Here is a 14,263-nt window from a genome sequence, read left to right on the forward strand (position 1 = left end):
GATTTAAATCAACCTCTTTTGGTTTTTGAAAGAGAGTTTTTCTCTGAAAATCCCAAAGAGATTGCAGCAAAAGATTTCATGAAAATTTTCATTATCCCTCTAGTGACCTTTTAAAAACAAGAGAATTTTATGAAGTTGTTCTTGTTGAAACTGGCTCTATTAAAATTAAGCATAACGTTGATAAATTTAGCAATTTAGATTTAGCATTTTCCACCTGCCATATCTATAAGATTCTTACTGTTAAATAGTAGAGTGGAAATCCCAATATTTCAAGGGAGTTCTCTGAACCTTCAAAACCAAGATTTTTTAACTATTGGGATTATCAGATAGCATGGTTCAATGTTTTTTTGATCCAAAATAGGGACTTCCATAATTCATGGATGTTATATTTTCCATCTAAGCATCAATTTTCCTCTTTCCCATTTTGGTTCCATAATTGGTAGACCTATTTGGGCCCATCCATTAAAATTCTTCCTAAGCCCGTTTTGGATGGCTTTGAGCTATTCAACAGTTCTTTTATTATCCCCAGGGAACTTTCAGCTTTTCCACCTTTACTATTCTTTTTCAGCAATTTTGGTCTTGCTTGGATTATCCAGTGGGATTACATCATCATTGCCGATGAATCAGCTGCATTTCCAACTCTTAGAAGGACTTTTAAGGCGAAATGGTGGGACGTGTTGAAAAATGATGCATCACTTAATGTAGTTAAGCAATATTTTCTCAAGCATCCCACACGAGTTTCAATTGGTAATGATATGTCACAATTTCTTCTTAAGAAACAGCAGCTCCAAGCCATGCGCGCAGCAGCAAAAACCCCTCAAGAATTCCGGAAAATCCTTGATGAAGGAAGCTCAAGTTTTTCCCAAGAAAACACTTATGCAGAGTCTGATAATTCAACAAGCTACCTTCCTAATAATGGTGATGACTGTGAAGGTATCCTTCCTCCAATAAGAAAATCCAAGTGATCATCAGCTTCATGACTTTCAAGAATATTTTTCCCAACAATTATAACATTGAAAGTAGTTTTGTCTTCCAGTATGTGACTCCACAGTTCAAGATTCAACCTGCTAGCTATTATTCCCGCCTAAAGCAAGATTCCTGGCCGAAAAGGCTAAAGTGCTACAGTAAAAATGTTATTGTTCACTTTTACTATTCATGCATGGGTTCACTATTCATAGTAGTTGGCCGAAAGCAAACAGTACTTTGTCGGCTACTTTGTACTGTTTTAAGATTCTTTTTCAACTATTTAAGGAGGCTTGATCCTCATTTGTAAGCATGTAAAAAAATTTCCATTTCTTATGCTCTCTCATCTTTCTTCATTCTCTCTCATCATGTAAGCCTTCAACCCAAAGCTTTCTTCAAAGCTTTCCTCCCTTCTCCCATTGTAAGATATTCATCTTCTTATATATAAGTATGTTTTTATTATACCTCCTATTATGGATGGTTTTTAATTGAAGTTTCATTTTTGTTTTATGTTCTTGTATGTCCAATCATGGATGGTTTTAAGTTTATGAACTAAAAGTTTGTGGTTCCTTCTCTTTAAATTTCTTTTTAAATATCTTGTGTATTTTCTGACTCCTCTTATTTGTTTTGAATTTTAGTATAATTCATGTTTTCATTGCATATGACCTTATCCTGGGTGTCCATGGTATAAGAGCCCTCGTCCTGATGTACCAAATTCAGGCGTGACACTAGTGGGAACTCTCACCCATGACCTAGAGATCATTGGAGCGAAGTGGGGCTCTCCGCCCACTGGTGACAGTAATTCCTCTGACAGGGTTTACCTAGGACTCTGATAGGTACCTAGATATGCTCTTGACGCACGATAACTCTCCCTTAGTGGTTGTATGGGCGATTGGATAAGCCAAGGGATGTGTGTGCAATAGTCTATTGGGTGTCTATGGTATCAAAGCCACGAGAAGGGAAGTCGGGTTTGTTTTGGGTGTTTTGAGCTATCCTAGGATAAGTAGTAGTGTGTTGAGGAGTGCAACACTACTGGTTGAGCCCTTTGTTAGCTGAGAATAGGCGTTTGTTAGGGCTATAAGAGGGTTGGGGTGACGTCTCATTAGGTTTTTCAATCTGCTATTAGGCTTTAGATTAAAACCCTAAAATGAGTTCGATTTTTAGAACCATGTTTAGGAGATCCATTGATTCTCAAGATACTGTTGTAAACAGTGAAGAGATCAATTATCCTAAGATCCAAAATGATTTAGATGATTGGAAGTTACCCAAGGTGTCTAATCAAGAAATTTATAAGAAATGAACCTTTAAGTTTTTCACAAACTACACCATTAGAACCTCTGAAATGTCAGTAAGTTTAGAACAAGATAATCAAATCATAAGACTCTTGGATAGTAAGTCCATTGAGAAGCATAAGAAAGACAAGTACAATTTCATACACTTTGGTATGATCCAAGTTGCAGTTAAGCCTTTGACAAGATTAGGTTTAAACACCTCTATTGTCATGTGTTTAAGAGATAAAAGACTTCTCGATTATCAAGATTCTATTATAGGAGCAGTCCAAGCTGGACTGAATGGTGGCTCTGTTTACTTCCAATGTTTCCCTAACTTCATAATTAGATTAAGAGATGCCGACATCTTAGATTCAGTTGTTCTTCATGTTAAGACCCATGACTTTAAGTTCAAGAAAGGAAACAATCCTGTTTCCATCATAAACAGGTTTGCCTATAAGAGCATAACCACAAGCGTTGGATCTGGAGCTCTTTGCACCAGTCTTAAAGGTGAGACTACTCTCTTCTAATCTGATGTGATAAATAAGTCCAACATCATTGTCCCCATGAAAATTAAGTGGGATGAAGTTGAGTTTCCAGAAATTTGACATTTTACTAATGCCGTTCTAGCCATAGAACAGAGATTTGAAAGGATTGAACAAATTGTTCAATATCCTGATGGATGAGGAGATCTAATTTTCTCCAACTCTTTCCGTCATTCTAGCAACCTTAGAATTTCAAACTATGAGCCCTCTCGAGCTTCAAGCTCATCTATCCCAGTGAGGACCACTAGGGAAGATGAAGGTACCAGTTCAGCAAACCCTAAGAACATTAAGCTAACAGGTGTTAGAATTCACACCAACTTGGCCAAACCCTTTTACACTGAGGAAAAGGAGTTTACATAGCAGTCACAACAGGATGAGTTCCCTCAAATGTCTCCTACATATTCCCAGATGATTAATACCATAAGCTATGGTGATGAGAACTTTGAGATCAACAAGGATCTCTAAAGAAAGGACTTTTATTCTGAAGTCAATAAGGAAAGAAAAGATTAGTTCCTTAGCACTATCCCTAAAGTCATTAGAACCATTTACCAAGAAGAATTCTATGCCTACTTAAGACAACAAAAGAAAAACATTAAGTTTTGGATCTGGTTTGAACTCTTCAAACAAGAGGAATATCTAGATTATCCCTGTAAGTATATTAACAACACCTTCACAAGAGCTAAGATATGGAAAACCAGTGATAACATTGTCATAGAATCCATTCATCCTCCTGAAGCTAAGATTGAGAAGGATATTAATGGTACCATTGTTAGTGCTTCACTTTTAAGACTAAGTTTGAAGATAAGGGAGCCAGTATAATTGATATTAGGAGAATCATGGAACAAAACAACTACACTAATATGTTTCTTATAACCCTTGGTAATCAACTCAATAGGGTTGAAGACCTTATGGAGACTCAAGGTCATAGTAAGAATTCTTTTGTTAAGAATGACAACAAGCCTTTGTTTAAGCCTTTTGAATTCTCTAAGAAATTCCAGGAAAACCCTCACATTGACCAAGCTTTCATTGATAGGATCAGCCAAAAGGTTAAAGACAACCTTATTATCCCTGAAACACCTCAACCTTCCCATAGAAGGATTAATTTGGTTAAGAAGAACTTTAGTCCTGAAACTAAAGATAACGGACTTATTAAGCCAACCAATGAACCTTCTAACCAAACAATTCCTAGAATTAAGAACCATTATGATAGCCAACCAAGCCAAAAATAGAAGATTGCCCATGATGCTTTAACCATCAAGGATCTTCAAGATGAAGTAGAACAATATAGGAAGGAAATTGAGGACTTAAGACAACCTGCAAGTCTAGGAATTTTTACCCTCTATGATCAAATTAATAGAATTGGTATTTACCATAGCAATCCTAATCAGGAAGACTTTAAAGAAATTCTTAAATCTTCACAAGTCAATAATAATGAGGAAAATGCATACTTAAATACTGTTAGTAGGATTATTTTCCAGAAGTGGGAAGTCTTCCTTACTATAGTAATTAAGAATAAATTTGCTATTAATATTATTGCTTTAATTGATTTGAGAGCAGCTTTACATTGTCTTTAAGAAGGACTTGTACCTACCCAGCTTTATGAAAAGACTATACAAACTCTTTTTGGAGCCAATGGTAAAAAACTTTCTATTAAGTATAAGTTATTAGATGCCCACATTTGCAACCAAGGCATTTGCATTAAGCAAACCTTCATTTTAGTTAAAGACCTTAAAGAAAAAGCTCTCCTTGGAGTTCTCTTTTTAAGCTCTATCTTTCCCACGTGGGTAGATGACCGAGGCATAAGAACTAGGCTCCTAGATAAGGAAATTTTCTTTGAATTTGCTAACCCTTCGGGGAAAAGAAGCATAAACACATTAAGGAATCAGGTGATTATGGCTAAGAAAAACCATGTTAATTTCTTAAAACAAGAAATTAATATGATTAGAATAGAAGATCAATTGAAAATTAAGAAAACCCAAGATGTGATAGAAAGCCTTAAGGATAAGATTATTAGGGAAGTTTGCTCTAACATCCCTAATGCATTTTGGCACAGGAAACAGCATGAGATAGAATTACCTTATGAACCAGACTTTAGTGAGAAAAATATTCCCACTAAGGCAAGATCGATCTAAATGAGCAAGGATTTGCTATGCTATTGTGAAAAGGAGATCCAGGATCTTCTTAACAAAAAGCTGATAAGGAAGTCCAAGTCCCCTTGGAGTTGTTCAACTTTCTATGTTTAGAAACAAGTTGAATTAGAAAGAGGAACTCTTAGATTAGTCATCAATTATAAGCCGCTTAATGATACTTTAAGATGGATTAGGTATCCTATTCCAAATAAGAAAGACCTCCTTCAAAGGTTAGTCAAATCCAGAGTTTTCTCCAAGTTTGACATGAAATCAGGATTTTGGCAAATCCAGATTGCATAAAAAGATAGGTATAAGACAACCTTTATGGTTCCATTTGTACATTATAAATGAAATGTAATGCCCTTTGGTCTTAAGAATGAACCCTTAGAATTCCAAAATATAATGAATGAAATCTTTAACCAGTTTTCCAATTTCATCATTGTCTACATTGATGATGTTTTGGTGTACTCTAATTATGTGGAACAACATTGGAAACATCTCAATAGGTTTATTGAGACTGTTAAAATTAATGGTCTAAGCTTGTCAGCCACTAAGATTAACCTTTTTTAGACTAAGGTAAGATTCCTTGGTCATCACATTCACCAAGGAACAATCAATCCCATTCAAAGATCTTTAGAGTTTGCTGATAAGTTTCCTAATGAGATCAAAGATAAGAAACAACTGCAACGTTTCTTAGGAAGTTTTAATTATGTGTCAGATTTCATACAGGATTTAAGCCAGCTTTGTGCTCCTCTAAGACAAAGACTTAAGAAAGATCCAGTTCCTTGGAATGAGGATCATACCCAGATTGTGAAAATCGTTAAGTTTAGAGTCAAGACCCTACCCTGTCTTGCCTTAGCTAACCCAAAAGCCTTTAAGATTGTTGAGACTGACGCCTCAGACATAAGTTATGGTGGAATTCTTAAGTAAAAAATTGATAGCCAAGAAAAGTTGGTTAGGTATACTTCAAGAACTTGGAATAATGCCCAACTCAACTACAGCACCATTAAAAAGGATATTTTAAGCACTGTTTTATGCATTTCAAAATTTCAAGATGATATTTTGAATCAAGAGTTTTTATTAAGAGTTGATTGTAAATCTGCAAAATCGGTTTTACAAAATGATGTTAAGAATATGGCTTATAAGCATATTTTTGCTAGATGGCAAGCTATTTTAAGCAATTTTGATTTTTGAATCGAATATATTAAAGGAGAATAACTCAATCCCTGATTTCTTAACTCGTGAATTTTTGTAGGATTCATAAGAGCATGACCCAAAAAAATAAAAAAAACATTTTAAGAAATCAACAGCTTACATGAAATCTCATTCAGCTTTATCCGAGAAATTCAAGCCTTTGTATTATGATCATATTGATGTCTCAGGATCTTGTAGCTCTGCCTGTGATCATATTTCTCTTAAGCATCCTTCTTCCCCTAACATGGATGAAGGAAACATTTCAGGTTCTCTACCTTTTGTGGACGATGCCTTTCCCATAAATCCATCTTCTATTGATACTAACCCCTTATCTATTTATAAAAGTCTTTGTGATTTGCAGGATAGATGTAGAGCTTTGGAAAGAAAACTAGAATTAGCTAACTTTCCTAAAACACATCCTAATAAGGATAAGCACCAAGCCTCTTTTTCCCCACTAGAGAATGGTGAGAATAAGCATTTCACCCCACTGGTGGATGTGAAAAAATTAAGCGAGGAAGAGTGGAGTTGCCTCAATGTAAGAATGTACTTTCATGAGAAACAAATTTTTTACTCTCTTAAGCAAGATGATGTTAGGCATCTAATCTGTGATAAAGCAAAAACTTTTACAGAGGAAAAGCAAGCCTTTATCTCTGCCTATCTTCAAGACCTTCACATCTATCTTTCGGCTATACCTAGTCTTAAGGTTCTGGGTTTAAAACTGGTCAAAGATATGAAGTTTGAAAACTCTAAGATGTGCAAAGACCTTAGTGAGTTTCTTCTTCGTCAGCAAGACAACAAGTAGTTTTGCAACTGCAACAAAAACTTTACTATCAACAAAGCGTGCATTGACCTTCAATATTACTAGCCAATCAGCCTTACTTTCAAGAACGAAGTTTTAACCCTAACCCCTGAACTTCTTCTTGACTATGGGTTGGTTCACCAGCTGATTTGTTCTGATCTTAGCCAGGCAAGCAATTTCGGAAGAAAAGTTAACTTAGGTTTAATTCAAGGTCTTAAGATGAACAAGAAGTTTGCGGATGCTATCATTATTAGTAAAGCTCATGAATGGACCTCTGATGGTAGTCTTCTCTCGTCTCAACATTATATTTCCCTCCATTACCAGAATAGGAGACCTACTCTTCTGTCTTATTAAGCAAATCAAGCATTGGAGAGCAAAGATTATTAGTAGGGATTTTGAGGCCTATCCTAAAAATATGGGATATATTATTGCTGCAGACTCCTTTCATCAGATCTTTTATAGTAAAAGGATTGATCCCCTGCCTACCAAATTCATCACTAACGATATGCAGCTACTAATGGAGCATAGTACAGATTATATGCTTCCCTAATACTCTCCACCGACAAGTCTTAAGCGTTTTTCAACACCAAAAGCAGTTTTGTCTTCCAGCATGTGCATCCACAGTTCAAGATTCGATTTCCCAGCCTTTATTCCCGTCGAAAGTAAGATTCCTAGCCGAAAAGTCTAAATTGCTACAGTAAACATGTTACTATTCATGCACAAGTTCACTATTCACAGCAGATGGTCGAAGGCAAATAGTTCCTTGTCGACTACTTTCTACTGTTTTAAGATTTTTTTCAATCTATTTAAGGAGGCTTGATCCTCATTTGTAAGCTTGTAAAAAATTTTCCATTTCTTATGCTCTCTCCTCTCTCTTCATTCTCTCTCATCATATAAGCCTTCAATCCAAAGCTTTTTTCAAAGCTTTCCTCCCTTATCCCATTGTAAGATATTCATCTCCTTATATATAAGCATATTTTGATTATACCTCCTATTATGGATGGTTTTTAATTGAAGTTTCATTTTTTTTTTTTTTATGTTCTTGTACCTCCTATCATGGATGGTTTTAAGTTTATGAACTAAAAATTTGTGGTTCCTTCTCTTTAAATTTCTTGTTAAATATTTTGGGTTTGTTCTGACTCATTTTCTTTGTTTAGTAATATACTAATATTGTAGTCCACTTGTATAATCTACACAATCTCAAGTCAAATTAGATGTTGTATGCTACATAATTTAGATTAGTAGTCCAACTATTACTAATATTGTAGTATATTAGCCCACGAATGTATATCAACTCCACTTGATCACATGAATGTAATTTGACTTGATATTGTGTAGATAATACAAGTGGATATATATGTATATTAAGTCCCCTTGTATAATCTACACAATCTCAAGACAAATTAGATGTGGTCCGCTACATAATATAAATTAATAGTCCAATTATTACTAATATTGTTACAAAACTACATGAAAGTTTTAGTTTTCCACTTTGTACCACATACATTTTGAACTATACTCATGTAATATATTTGTTGTACACATGACACACAATGAAGATGGCATATACATGACCTAGAATACACACATGCATACCAAAACTTGCTTAATATCAATAAAAAAACCTCACATTGTGCCGTTTGCAACCCATAATGAGAATGGGCTTTTTTTGTGGACTTAAAAAGCAGATATTAGACATATTCCATAAAGTGGTCACTTTTAAAAAAGTAATAAGTGAAAACAATGCAATAAAATCAATACATCTTTTTTTTTGTTTTTTTTATCTTTTATACGTAAGACTAATATTTAAAAAAAAAAAATCATTTTCATTTCCATTGTTGAAGCAAATAATAAAAATCATTGTCCAACAACAAAGATTGATGGGATGGGCTTTTAGTGGAAGTGGCATAAGCCCGTTGAACAAAAAAAGCCCGCTAGCTTTAGTGATGACACTAGAATTTTAAGAGAAAGAAAAACATGAAGAAGAGGGTCCATTACCCTTGTTTGCTTCCCTTACTAATTTAAAACATTAAGTCTTGCCTCTTTTGCTTATTCTCACCTCACTAATCACTATACTTGCATGATTTGGTAATCTTTTCTCCCTCTATAAACTTTTCCAATGCGTTCCAAACTCTTCCCATCAATTATCCATTGCCCAACCTACATAGGATTGTTTTTAGTAAGAAAGTGTAAAGGTTGAAGTCATCCTACATCGAAATGAGACAAAAAAAAAAGGAGAGTTTCCTTATGCTATAAAAGGAGGCCTCCACCCCCTATATCATTCATCCCAAAAACTAAAAGGCTTTTATCATTTTGTAAGTTTTTATGTTCTCTCCTCCTAATTGAGAAAGAGGTTATAATTTTGTTGGATATTTTTCGATCTTATCCTATAGAGGTTTCCTTCATAATTAAGAGAGTTTTACCACGTAAGTACTTTCACTGCTTATCTTATTTATTGTTTAATTTATTGCTCTATGTTTTCTTTTTGTGATTCTATTTTCAAATAATCAATGCAGGTATCATTTCATAATAGTGGTATCAAAGCCATGTTTAAGATAGTAGGTGGTTACTTGTGTGGTTAGTACATGTCTAGGAAAGTTATGTCAAAAGAACGATAAGAGCCTAGGGAAAGTGGGTTTTAAGTAGGACCATTGTGATCCCTCCACTTTCTTGGGGACTTTCTTAGTTTATTTAACACATACACTTACTACTATTTCGGGTTAATGTTTATTGTAAAAGTGAAACAAATGACAATGAAATTTGAAATAGAAAAATTCAATGAGAGTAATTTTTGGGTATTTGAAGCATTTACTACCTAGTTTACTTTTTGATTTCTCTATATCAGATTTTCAATGTGAAACCTGTATTTTGGCCAAAATCCACCGGGCAATTTATCCTTTACATAAGAATAAGAGTGATGTTCCTTTTAGCTTAATTCATTCTGATGTGTAGGGACCATCCCCAAAATCTACTATATTGGGTTATTGCTAGTTTGTTCTCTTTGTTGATGATTGCACTTGAATGATGTGGCTCTACTTACTGAAAAACAAAGATGAGGTTTTTACTGTCTTCTATTCTTCTCACATAATGATTCAAACCCAATTTTCTGCCAAACTCAGAGTCCTTCGCTTTGACAATGGTGGTGAATACATGAATCGACAATTCTAGGAGTACTTCCAACAACATGGGTTGATACATCAGACCTCGTATCCCCAAACTCCAGAGCAAAATAGTGTAGCAGAAGGTAAGAATCACCATATTCTCGAGACCACACATGTCCTCCTATTAGGTGCACATGTACCTAGCTCTCACTAGCCTGATGCAGTTATGACTGTCATGCATCTCATCAGTTGAATGCCATCCCAAATTCTGGGTTTCAAGACACCTCTACAGGCCTTAGTCGCAAGTATATCAGTGCTTCTAGCTACAATGCTTCCTTCTTGAACCTTCGAATGCGTTGTCTGCATTCATCTTCACCACAACTAGTGCACCAAACTTGACCCTTGTGCTCATCGTTGTCTCTTTCTAAGCTATGTCACCAATCAGAAAGGCTACAGATGCTATGATCCAACAAATAGGAAGCCCTATGTTACTATGGATGTCACCTTTCTTGAGTTTGAGATGTTTTATCATCCATCAAATTCTTCTTTTCAGGGGGAGACACATAATGAAAATTTAAATTGGTTCAAGAACATCCCACTGACTACAGAGCTACCAACTACCATGGATATGGACTAGACTATAGAGCCACCAACGTCGACTATTGAGACACCAACTCTAATTATTGAGACACTCCCTCATTCTACAGTACCTCATGACCCAACTTTTGAGAATATTCCTAAGGTAAGTTCTCCTCTTGTCACAAAACATTTAATTCATGATGGCTATTAGTTACCTTCCATCCACAATCATGGAAAACAACCAAAATGCTACTCTCTGGATATTGAGACACAAATCAAAGTACCTGATTGCCAATTATGTCTCAACAAAGAAGCTTTCAGAAACCTTTAAAGGGCTTTTCTCATGAATTATTAGCGCATCACATTCCTACAAGCGTAAAGGAGGCTCTGCAAAACCCTAAGTGGGTCCAAGAGATGAAGGTAGAAATTGAAGCATTTTTGAAAAACAAGACACGAATTCTTGTCTCTTTACCAGAAAACCACAAGACAATGGGGCGCAAATGGGTATTCTCCATCAGATACAAGGCGAATGGGTCGATTGAGCACTACAAAGTGAGACTTGTAGTGAAAGGATATACGCAGACTTAAGGAGTTGACTATATGGAGATCTTTTCACTTGTAGCCAAGGTGAACACTATAAGAGTCCTTCTATCCCTTGCAGCGAATCTTGACTAGCTGCTACTCCAATTTGATGTAGATAATGCGTTCCTCCACGGTGACCTTGAGGAAGAAATTTATATGGATATTCCCCCTGGGTACATTGAAATGTTTGGCAAGACGGTGTGTAAACTGCAACACATCATGTATGGCTTGAAACAGTCTCTACGAGCTTGGTTTAGATGCCTCAGTCTAGCAATGAGGAAGTAGGGTTTCAACAGAGCAATTCTAATCACACTCTATTTCTAAAGCGTCGGCAAGGTAAGGTAACAACACTAATAGTGTTTGTAGATGATATGATCATCATAGGAAATGATACCAAGGAAGTTGCAAAACTTCAAAAATAGTTGGCAGTAGAGTTTGAAATGAAGAGTTTGGGTGGGTTGAAATATTTCCTAGGAATTGAGGTGGCTCAATCTAAACGAGGCATCTTTCTTTCCCAACGAAAGTATACCCTCAATCTATTTTCAAAATTTGGATTTCTAGATTGTAAACCGACAAATGTTCCAATACAACAGAATCATAGGCTTGGAGAATACCCTTACCAGATCCCCACTAATAAAGGTAGATATTAAAGACTGATTGGAAAACTAATTTATCTTTCACATAACTAGCCTAATATTACCTATGCAGTCAGTGTAGTGAGTCAATTCATGCATTACCCAAGTGAAGACCATATGAATGCAATGACTCAAATTTTGAGATATCTTAAGGGAACCTCAAGAAAGGGAATTATGTTCTCAAAGAATGGGCACCTAGAAATTACAAGGTATACCAACGCTAACTGGCAAGAAATATCTCTGATAGGAAATCCACATTAGGCTATTTCACATTTGTTGGAGGAAACCTAGTAACATGGAGAAGTAAAAAACAAAAAGTAGTAGCACTATCTAGTGCAGAGGCAGAGTTTTGAGAAATGGCTAAGGGGTTGTGCGAGTTACTCTAGCTGAGAAGATTGTTGATAGAAATTGGCTTTCCTCCTAGTTACGAGATGAACTTGCTTTGTGATAACAAAGCAATCATTGATATTGCCCATAACCCAGTCCAACATGATCGAACTAAGCATGTAGAAGTAGACCGACATGTTATCAAGCAGAACTTTGAGGCTAAGATAATCCAATTCCCATTTGTCAAATCAGAATACCAACTAGCAGACATCCTCACTAAGGCGGTGTGCAGTAGATATTTCACAACTCACTTGACAAGTTGGGCATCAGCAACATCTATGCACCAACTTGAGGGGGGTGTGGACATGAGTTGTATAATCCCTACATTACAAGCATAAGTGAAGGGATTGGATCACTACAATCCCTCCACTCTACTGGGTCAACTTTCCTTAGGTATTTCTAGACAAATTTAGATCATATATGGGCTCTATATATTAAGCTCCTTTGTAACCATTTTGATATTGCAATTGAATATATAGACCCCATTATACGAAATTCCCTTTCTCGTCAACATCTCAATCTTTGAGCATGGGGTTAGGATCATTGCTAGCGTTGGTAAAAAAGAACCAATCTGAGGTGATGAGATTGTGTGGCTATTGAGCTTGCATCAAAAACCAATTTCTGATATTGCTAAACCAGAGCACTCTCTTTACTTTCAATGGAAAACTAATCAGTAATTTCAATGTACAACTTCATCACAGATTCAGCATTCTGCTTCCACTTAAAATTAGAATTATGACCATAGGTTTCCTATTCTTCATGATTAAGCTTGAACTCATGCCTTTGAAGACAATAAAATTTTTACAAGCAATCTTGTCAAAGAATTTCTAGTTTCAGCATTTGTTTCTGGTTGTGAAATGCTTTCAAGCTTGGAGCTTTAGAATCAAAGCAGTTCCCAAGATTTTTATGCTTCAAGATTTGTCTTCCAAATAGCTTCTCATACTTGGTAGAGCCATTGGTTTGGTTAGATCAAAGAATCTCCAACAATCCATGTGATCATAGCATCTCCTAACTTAAGGAAGTGAGGATCAACCTTTCCAAACTTAGCCTTGACCTGCTTAGAGAGTTCAAGGTAGCATTGTTGAACAATGGTATGTTTTTTTGGAAGAGTTGCAGATTGGAAGAATGGGATCAACTCTTCTTGCTAGTATGGTCTTGTATTTGAAATTGAAGAATATACCTAGAGTCACAATCATCAATAGACTGATCATACCTCTCATATCGCCATTTCCCATCTCCATTGTTTATAACCTTTTTGTTTCATTGACAATCACCAATCACAATGGGGCATGTTGTATACCAAAAAATTTCAACTTTTATGAAAGAAACAGTTGCATAGACAGTAACCCAATCTAGCTTTTCAAAAGTTCCTTGCCTCTCATCTCTAATTTAAGAAATAATCTTTCGAACATCTGTTCTACCCATAGTTATTACTTCTCTAGAAATAGAGACAGAAAGGGTGTTCCTTCATTTCTTGTCAAACCATTCTTTAAGCTTGTGAGCCTATAGAAAATCTGTCTCTATGAATAGTTGGCTGGTAGAAATAGTCCTCATTGCCTTCCCATTGTGAATAGCAAGGATTTCAGTGTCACTAGCATCAACCACTGGTATACTTGTGGCATTTTTGGATCCCTTTTCGGACTCATTTCTCCTATGATTTCCATACCCAATACATTAGAATATTAGAGAATTCATTACAATATATTTTCTTTCTATTTTCAAATTCTTGTAATAAGTTGTAACTTCCTATTTTTGTTGTAATCCCCTAATTCTAGGATTGTTTCCTATTCTTGTGTTTTAGGTTTTGTGTATAGTTATTCATTCTTAATCAATGGAAAAGTTAAGTCATTGTTTCTCAATAATCCTCTCTCTACTTCAACATGGTATCAAGAGCCTAATCTTCTTAGGCGTATTTTCTTTCTTCTGTTTTTTCCTTCTCCTCGATGGCTTTCGGTACATCATTTTCTTCCACCAACGATCCTATCACCATCCAAAACTCCCAAAATCCTCAACATCCCCTCCTTACAATGAATCTCTCAAATATCACCCAATTGTCATCCACCAATTATCTCACATGGAGC

The sequence above is a fragment of the Vitis vinifera genome, chromosome 13 (genome assembly GCF_030704535.1).
Source record: "Vitis vinifera cultivar Pinot Noir 40024 chromosome 13, ASM3070453v1".
In the NCBI taxonomy this organism is placed as follows: domain Eukaryota; kingdom Viridiplantae; phylum Streptophyta; class Magnoliopsida; order Vitales; family Vitaceae; genus Vitis; species Vitis vinifera.